This window comes from Lathyrus oleraceus, chromosome 5, assembly GCF_024323335.1.
Source record: "Lathyrus oleraceus cultivar Zhongwan6 chromosome 5, CAAS_Psat_ZW6_1.0, whole genome shotgun sequence".
Classification (NCBI taxonomy): Eukaryota; Viridiplantae; Streptophyta; class Magnoliopsida; order Fabales; family Fabaceae; genus Lathyrus; species Lathyrus oleraceus.
Genome location: NC_066583.1, coordinates 647373203 through 647383641, shown reverse-complemented (window position 1 = coordinate 647383641; position 10439 = coordinate 647373203).

The following is a 10439-nucleotide window of genomic DNA, read 5'->3' as shown; positions in this document are numbered from 1 at the left end:
CAATCAAACCAAGCAATGCACAATAATCAGAGAGATTCGAATCAAAACAGTTATGAGATAAACCTTTGAAGTGCAGCTTTTAAGAGCTTGATCCAATCCAATCCTTGAGTGCAGCTTGATCTTGAAGTAACAATGAAGCAAGGCTAAGGAATTAGAAGCTAAAGATCAACAAGGGAAGTTGAAATTTAAGCTTGAAAAGTGAAGTAAAATTTCAGAATTCCTTTGAGTGAGAGGTTAGGGAATCAGTTCAGCAGAGTTTCAGGCACCTTCAGGTTGCGAAATGAACAAAGCAAGGCATTCTATTTATAGCCATAACTGATGCAAGGAAGTAGAAAACTCGTGTGCATGTGAAGTTGGGTCCTCCATGCATGGGCCTGTACAGGCGCATGTGAGGCCCAAAATCAATTGGTTTTGCATGCTGAACATCAAACAAATGGATTTGGACATGCAGATGGAAATTCATTAGCTTGTGCATGGAAATTTAACATGTTATGCATAATTGATCATAAAACTTCATCTCTTCGAAAATGCCAATTGGAAAATCCAAACATAAGCATGTAGGTAATGGTTGGAAAGATCTTGAGATAAGGAACAAATGTTATGCTGAACAAAAATTCATTTGGAGTTGGGAAAATATTGAAAACTGACCATGAAGTTCAAGGTACAAAACATGTATATGGAAAATTTGCCAAAAATGACCAACTTCAAGCCCTTCTATTTTAGTGATGCAAGCTGTCATACGGTGAACTGGACTTTTTGTGGTTTTAATCGCAATGTCGCGGTTAGCAAGAGTCGCCACCGACTTTTCTTTTATCCAATAAGGAAAGGTGGAAAAGAACAGGAAAGACCTTAATTTAGATTTTGGGTTCGGGAGGTACATTATACAAAGGGAAGGTGTTAGCACCCTTTGTATCCATGGTTATCCATGGGCTCTTAATTGCTCGATCACTTATATTATTTTTGTCTAAAAAAAGTGTTTGTGAATTGTTTGGAAAATTGTTTTGAAAAGAGAATTTAACTTTGTAATGATTCTTGTATGAATGTATACAAAGTGGTTATCTCGTTTAGTTTTGAAAATTGTTTAGAAAAATATAACTCGGTAATGATTCTAGTATGAATGTATACCAAGTGGTGATTTTCTAAAGGTATTTTGAAAGGTGTGAGGTGCGAAAAAGTGTTTTAAGTTGTGAGCCAGCAATTAAGAGTTATACCGACCCAAGGTCTTTACGGGCATTTCCTATCCTTATGAGGGTAAAACTGTCCTTACTATTGAGAAATAAGTAGTTTTATCCTTTGGATGTAAAAGGGTCATCGTAGGGTCATCGATTGGTCATTGAAGGCAACAGTTATGAGGATACCTTAGCATTCGAAGGGACTATCATCATTTAACCGTAGGCAACATCGGAGGGTCATCGAGGGACAAAGTTGTATATTCGAAGGCAACATCCGAGGGACTATAATTTATTTTATGATGATTTAACCGAAGGGTCTTTGCTAAGGGTATCCCCACATTCGCGGGACATGACCGTAATATCGTAATCGTAAGGCAACAAAGAGAGGTCCAAGATCACTTATTCAAAGGCAAAGTTTTACAATTAATTATATAATTAGGATGAAACTCCACATTAAAATTATTAAAAATAATATATTAAAAATTAATACATTAGAAATTAATACATTAAAAATTAATTTAGGGTGAAACTCCACAAGGGTATCCCACAAATAAAGTGGAATACCTAGCCAATAACCTTTTCCTGGGATATGTGAACCTTTACGAAATTCAAAAAAAGAGACATGTCAGAACACCAAATCAGGGTGCAATCGAAGATTACACCGGAAAAATATCGCAACAGTAAATAGGATAGGATGAATAATGCATGGCTATGATAAAAACATAAAAAAAAACAGACTAGAAAAATCAGGTACTGTCTCGTTCGCCTCTGCCTCGCCTAGCGAAGGCCAGGCGAACGGCCACGGATTTTGAATTTTGAGAAAAACAGCCCCATGTTAGGAACCTTGAACTTTATGGCATTTTATCACAGGAACAGCATGGTCAAACATTCAGGGTATTCAGGCATATTTAAATTCACATACGAAAGCAAATTATATATCAACATTTAATCATGATGCATTATATGTGTAGATATGGCCAATTGAAAGTATAAACAATAGAGATACGCAAACCTGTTTGCCAATTCAAGGTTGAAGGGATTGACCACTTGTGGTATCGGAATGAGTTAGGCGGCGGGAATTGGGCGGCGATGGCTTCGGGGCGGATGAGCTACCTTCAGGGTTTCTTTATTCTGAATTCTCCGGGTTGGCAGGGTTCCTATGCCAAAGTTTCTATTCGTCCTTCTCTGTTCTCTCTCTTTCTTTTTCCTCAAGGTTTTGTTCCAAGGAAACCTCAGAGTATTTTGCTTCTCTTCCTTCTTTCTCCAGTGAATCTCCCAGTGTAAACTCCAAGTCTAACTCCCAGTCCCTTTTCCTCTACTGAAACTTCAGTATTTATAGACTAATTTTGTGGGTAATGGGCTTGGAATGAGGGAGACCCAAGTCCAAAATAATTTGTTATATTTTATTTATTTATTTATTTTAATTATTTAATTAATTAATTAATTAATTAATTAATTAATTAATTAATTAATTAAATTTTTTTTTTTTTCGTTTTTTTTTCGTTTTTTTTGTTTTTTTTTTTTTGTTTTTTTTTTTTTCAGGAAAAATGATGGGTAAATTTTGGGGTATGACAGCTTCCCCTGTTCAATATTCTTGAACCGAGAGAGTTAGGATGGCGTGTATGCCATTCGTGGTCTGGAGGTGGAAGATTATTGAACACTAGAATGCCCCAAAAATTTGCACTTGAGGATCGACAGTTGGTCTTGATGGAGATGGGCTTAAAGATGCCATCCGGGTGGTTTGATGACGAAAGCTTCAGATTGAGCCGTACATTAGGCCAATTTGAAGACATGGGTGCCACACTGGGTCGTACATTAGACCGAATAATGAGTCATCCATTAGGCTGCCGACTTCGCTGGGGAGTCGGAGTGTGTCATATGCTGTTGGGGATAAAGGATCAGAATGGACCATACGCTAGATCATATCTGAGTTGAAGAGAGAGTCGTCCGTTAGGCTGAATCTGATGATGAAAGGGGTAGTCGTACACTAGACTACACTTCAGAAATGTACCGTACACTAGGTAGCATCTGAGTAGTTGAGGATCCGAATGGGTCGTACGTTAGACCGCATTGGAGTTGCTGGAGCTCAGAATGGAATGTACATTAAATCGAATCTGAGTTGCAGAATGAGCCGTCCAGTAGGCTGAATCTGATGGTAAAAGGAAGTAGTCGTACACTAGACTACACTTCAGAAATGTACCGTACACTAGGTAGCATCTGAGTAAGGGAGTAGCCGTATACTAGACTACCATTCAGAAATGTACCTGTCCGAAGGTAGCATCTGAGAAAGGGAGTAGCCGTATACTGGACTACCATCCAGAAATGTACCTGTCCGAAGGTAGCATATGGGAAAGGGAGTAGCCGTATACTAGACTACCATCCAGAAATGTACCTGTCCGAAGGTAGCATCTGGGAAAGGGAGTAGCCGTATACTGGACTACCATCCAGAAATGTACCTGTCCGAAGGTAGCATCTGGGAAAGGGAGTAGCCGTATACTGGACTACCATCCAGAAATGTACCTGTCCGAAGGTAGCATCTGGGAAAGGGAGTAGCCGCATACTAGACTACCATTCAGAAATGTACCTGTCCGAAGGTAGCATCTGGGAAAGGGAGTAGCCGTATACTGGACTACCATCCAGAAATGTACCTGTCCGAAGGTAGCATCTGGGAAAGGGAGTAGCCGTATACTAGACTACCATCCAGAAATGTACCTGTCCGAAGGTAGCATCTGGGAAAGGGAGTAGCCGTATACTGGACTACCATCCAGAAATGTACCTGTCCGAAGGTAGCATCTGGGAAAGGGAGTAGCCGTATACTAGACTACCATTCAGAAATGTACCTGTCCGAAGGTAGCATCTGAGTAAGGGAGTAGCTGTATACTGGACTACCATCCAGAAATGTACCTGTCCGAAGGTAGCATCTGGGAAAGGGAGTAGCCGTATACTGGACTACCATCCTGAAATGTACCTGTCCGAAGGTAGCATCTGGGAAAGGGAGTAGCCGTATACTGAACTACCATCCAGAAATGTACCTGTCCGAAGGTAGCATCTGGGAAAGGGAGTAGCCGTATACTGGACTACCATCCAGAAATGTACCTGTCCGAAGGTAGCATCTGGGAAAGGGAGTAGCCGTATACTAGACTACCATTCAGAAATGTACCTGTCCGAAGGTAGCATCTGAGAAAGGGAGTAGCCGTATACTAGACTACCATCCAGAAATGTACCTGTCCGAAGGTAGCATCTGGGAAAGGGAGTAGCCGTATATTAGACTACCATTCAGAAATGTACCTGTCCGAAGGTAGCATCTGAGAAAGGGAGTAGCCGTATACTGGACTACCATCCAGAAATGTACCTGTCCGAAGGTAGCATCTGGGAAAGGGAGTAGCCGTATACTAGACTACCATCCAGAAATGTACCTGTCCGAAGGTAGCATCTGGTCAGATGAAGGTCTAACTTGGTCGTGCATTAGACTGTACTTGAGTTGAAGAAGGTCAGAATGGATCGTACGCTAGATCGTATCTGAGTTGTTGAGGGTCAGAATGGATCGTCTGTTAGATCGTATCTGAGTTGAAGAAGGTCAGAATGGATCGTACGCTAGATCGTATCTGAGTTGTCGAAGGTCAGAATGGATCGTATGCTAGATCGTATCTGAGTTGAAGGAGTCATATGTTGAGCTGAATCAGAATGAACCGTATGTTAGGCTGTATCTGTATACGTTGTACTTGCAATAAATGTCTGGGATGGGCTTAAAGATGCCATCGCTAGGAGGATATCGAAGTGTTGTCAGAATGAATGTTCCCATGAATTGCATCTGGAATATGTATCTGAATCTTGTCTGTGATTGATAAAGGCGTCTGCCTGAATGAGCCTTTTACTTTGACTATATCAGGAGGATAATTAACCTGCAAAGAAAAGTTAGCTTTATGCCATGTCATGATGCATGAGATGTTTTATGCTTTCGAAAATAAATGCGAATGTTGTATGCATGCGTATGCTGTGAAATGATGCAATGAATGAGTTATGCGTATGAGAAGTTCTGCTTGGGGACTCTACTGGGGAAAATAAATCCCCATCTACTGATTGGAGATATTCGTGTTGAGGACCCTCTCTCGGCTGGGGGTTCTGATTTCTGTCTGATGGTAGAGATATTCAACAGAGCCTGGCTGGGGATGGATGAGATGATCAATCTGTCTGATGATGCCGACCTCTGTTGGGGAATAGCTGGCTGTGCCGGGGAATACTGCCAACTTCTTCTGGGGAAAAAAACAGGCTTGCTGGGGGGAAGAGAATTGGTAGTGGATTCATTGGAAGCATGATTAGACCTTTTCCTTGATCCTGAAGTAGGGTAGTAATTGCTATTGCTATTCTATGCATGTATTTTGGTAAACATTGGTCATATTCAAATGCACATATTAATTCAAATTAAATCAATGGACATTTACGCAACCAAAACAGAAAAGTAAAAAACAAAAGCATCTTTTTTGAAAGAGGGTTGTATTGATTTTTGAAAGAAGGCCTATAAACAGGCAAATTGTGTACAAGGAGACAGAAATCCTAGTAAGAGGAAATTGTCAAAAACAAAGAGAAAGCTATGCAGAAAAAGTCCTATTGATTTTAAGTCTACTACTGCCATTATGTCTTCAAGCATCTCATCCCCTGCTGTCGGATAGAAGTGATTGGCTTGGTCAGTCCCTTGAACTTGGATGAAAGTTGACTGAGAACGGGACATAGTCATACGCTTTAATCCCTAATTTTTGCCTGGACCGCCTTTCAGGTTTTCAGTCCACCAGGATACCCTTTTTTGCCCAAGCCACCTTTTCAGGTTTTCGACTTGCCGGGTGTACATTTTTTTTTATATATATCCCTAATTTTTGCCCGAACCCTTTTGGTTCGCCGGGATGCCCTTACTTTTGCCTAGATACGTCGATCTAGCGGGTCTTTTTCATGCGTAGTATTTTTTAACTATGTCCGCGTTCACGGGATGCGGGAAATCTTCGCCATCCACTGTAGCAAGTATCATGGCTCCACCAGAGAATACCTTCCTAACTACAAATGGCCCTTTGTACGTGGGAGTCCATTTGCCTCTGGGATCAGTTTGCGGTAGCACGATACGCTTGATTACCAAGTCGCCAATTTGATACACTTGTCGCTTGACCCTTTCGTTGAATGCCTGGGTCATGTGTTTCTGATATATCTGCCTATGACAAACAGCCGCGAGTCTCTTCAATCAAATTTATCTGATCGAGTCGAGTCTGAATCCGTTCCTCTTCATCTAAGCCCGCCTCTTTCATGATTCTTAGCGAGGGAATCTGAACTTCCACTGGTAAGATGGCTTCCATTCCATAGACTAAAGAGAACGGAGTTGCCCCTGTCGAAGTGCGTACTGAAGTGCGATAGTCATGAAAAGCAAATGGTAACATCTCATGCCAGTCTTTGTACATTACTGTCATCTTTTGTATAAGCTTCTGGACATTGTTAGCAGCCTCCACGGCGCCGTTCATCCTTGGCCGGTACGGAGAAGAATTAGAGTGTTTTATTTTGAACCGCGTGCAGAGTGCAGTAACCATCTTGTTGTTCAAATTAGCACTATTATCAGTGATAACTCTTTCAGGAGACAACAAGTTTCTCGAATAGATATTTGATAGAACCCATCTTAGAAATCAATAAAGTGGTATGATTCAACATGTACTGTCTTAGTCGGCGAGCAGCCCAAGCCAAAGCGCAGCAAGCTTTCTCGAGCTATGAGTATCTTGTTTCACAGTCGGTACCTTTTGCTAAGGCGGTATATGGCATGCTCTTTTCGACCAGACTCGTCATGTTGCCCCAACACACCTCATTGGATTTTCTAACACGGTCAAATACATGATTAGAGGTCTTCCTTCAACTGGTGGTGTCAGAATTGGAGGTTCTTGGAGACACTTCTTGATTTTATCAAAAGTTTCCTGACATTCATCATCTCTTGACTGTCCTCAGTAATTTGAAGATAGGTTTGCAAGTAGCAGTCAAGTAGGATATAAACCGGGCAATGTAATTCAAGTGCCCCAAGAGGCTTCTGACTTCTTTCTTGTCTACTTTTAGTACTCAGATCGACAGTTTCAATTGACTCCTCATGCGGCTGTATAGTCCTTTCTTCTTTCAGTAACAGTCTGGCAAGTTCTTCAGGTACTTCACAATCTTCCTCACTTCCATCTTCGGCTTGGTAGATCGGATTTTCGAAGTCATAATGAACAGTAGCAGAACTATTATCAACAGGATCCAGAGTGGATGTGGATACGCAATTTGTTACGTGAGTGTGTGCAAGAAAGCATAGCTTATTTGAAAAATGACAGGAAAGATAAAGAGCGCAATATTTGAATGCAAAAAGTCCATTGATTTATTGAATATGAATATGCTTATGAGAATGACAAAACATTTAACCAAATTTGATACATTGAATAAACAACAAACAATTACTCCTGACTAAAGGAAGTTGGAATAGTGTCTTCAGCCTTCCAATTATCCAAGTTGCAATCGCTATTCACATCTTCTACAGCATTAACAGTCTTGTCATGATCGGGCATAGGAGCAGTGATGACATTAGGAATATCCAGAGGATCAAATTCAAATTCCCCAGCGTCGATCATATCCTGAATCTTGTTCTTCAGCGACCAGCAATCATTCGTATCATGCCCGGGGCTATCGGAGTGATAGGCACACCTGGCGTTGGGATTATAACGAGGAGAAGTAGTGTTGGGTTTTGCAGGAGGATCTCTGATGGTAATTAAATTTACTTTTAGCATACCCTGCAGTGCTTGTGCTAAAGTCATATTGATCTTCGTAAACTGCCTTCTTCCCGGGTTAATGTGCCTCACAGATTTCTTGTCCTTTTTCTTCTTGAGCAAGAGAGTCTTTAGTTCCTCCTGCCCCTTGGATAAGTTCAAGATCATCTCCTGGAGTTGAGCATTCTGAGCCTGGAGATCTTTGACAGTTTGTTCGAGGTCCATTTTTCTGTTTGAAGGAAAACCGTGAGAATACTGATCCTTTTAGAGTACCTGTTATGCAATGTCATGTTATGCTATGCAATGTATGAAATGTTTTCAAGGACTTTTGGAATTTAATTTTGCATAAACTACCAAAAAAAGAAAGCCACTTTTATTAATAATATTTGATTAATATTCATTATAATAAGAAGTAAAATACAATAAAAGCTCAGGTCTCCCAGGGACGGCTTCTTTTTGGGCGAAGATATGTATTGAGTCTTCGTTCCTCATTAAGCTGGCCGGTGAGCTCTAACACCTTCCTTGTAGCACAGAACTGGGCTTCAAAAGTATCCCTTTCCTCTCTCAACTGGATCCAGGACTTCTTTAACTCTTCAACATCGGTAGGCATATCTGGATAAGGAACGATCTGAGGAGTACCTCCTTCAGCTTCTGGTTCAACAATCAGTGGTCCGACTGCCAGATATGGCATGACAAGTTCACGAGCTCTTGTGCGGACCCATCTGAGATAAGGTTCCATAGGAATAGAGTTTTTCTGTCCTAAAGTACTTCTTTTCACCATGCCCCAAGCTCGCACAAATCTTTGACGGAGACCTTGGGAATCGTTATCATAGTCAAACACCGTGCCTTGTATAATTATTTCATGTGGACCATCTCTTCGAGCACAACCAAACTGACGTAGGGCTAAAGCAGGATTATAAGTAATACCTCCTCTTATCCCCATGAGTGGTACATTAGGGAATTCTCCACAACGGTCAATGATGATATTGTTTTCTTTGAAATGAGGACACCAACGGATGTCTGAGTGGGAGAGCGACATTATCCTTTGAGACCATCTCAAACTTTGCTCATTCTTCAAGACTGACTGAGGAAGGTGCGAAATAAACCACCTGGATAATAAAGGTATGCAGCACATGAGAGTCCCTTTCCTCTTCATAGTACGAGTGTGAAGGGAATGCAGAATGTCGCCGAGCAAGGTAGGCACAGGGTTACGAGCGAGAAATATCTGAATAGCATTCATATCTATGAATTGATCTGGATTAGGGAATAACACCAAACCATAGATTAGTAATGCTAGAATCTCCTCGAAAGCATGGACATTCATGACTTTTAAGAATTCTCGGGCCTTATTCATCAGAAATTTGGCAAGTAAACCCTTAACTCCACTTCTTGTTACCCAATTAGCTTCAATATCTGACTTTGTCATGTGTAAAGCTGCGGCAACTTTTTCGGACCTCGGAATCTTTTCTAAACCACTGAAAGGTATTTGATCAAGAATAGGTATCCCAAGCAGCTGGGAAAATTCTTCTAATGTGGGCACCAACTGATAATCTGGGAATGTGAAGCAATGATGTTTAGGATCGAAGAACTGGAATAGGACTCTCATCATATCTTCTTTGAAACCAGTGGTAACCAAATCGAGGAGAGAACCATGCTTTTTGACGAACTGAGCCTGATCAGGAAGTTCTGACACTAAATCCTTGAGTTGAGGAGAGATGACTACAAAATTTATCCGGATAGTCTTCCTGGGAGCCATAGCCTTACAAAATAGAGCCAAGTTAAATCCCTAAGTCCTCGAAGTGATTAGTGCAATGTCATAATGTTATGATGTTATGATGTTATGATGTTATGATATTATGATATTAAACAAATAACAAGCATAAGCAAGTCATACAACAATCATTCCTAGGTTTTAAGGCTTGCATGAGTTCCATAGGTAAGTACCCTCCCCACTGAAGTTTGGTGGGTTCAACCTGTCTTAGAATAGTAACCGGGTTCTAGAAGGATCTCAAATCATTGACCTTTCCTTAAGTCCACTTCAGTGCAACACCAAGTGGTTGACCGAAGCTTCCCTAAAGTCCAATCTCAAAGAGTGTAGTATCGAGTCTCAACCAACTCCAGTCGGAACCGAAGCCAGTTATCTCACTACTTTCTAATGGCCAGGATGAGTCAATTAGGGTTCTAAAGGTCTGGTTAATGCTTTTATGACACCACGCGAATGCCAAATATTTCCTCAACTAACATGAGGAACATCAGGACATCCAAAGTGCCACATTAACCGTAGCCATCATTTTGACCATTCCAGTATACGCCGGACAGTCGCGATGATCTCTTGCTACTTACCTAAGGTACACTAGATCCGGGTGTAGGATCTTTCACTCAAGCATAACATACCCAAGCAATCCCTTAAAAATAAATCAGACAAATTGAATAGGTGATCTTGTTTTTAAGGTAACCTCTCTTTTTAAATAGTCCCCAGCAGAGTCGCCAGTTCTGTCATACGGTGAAC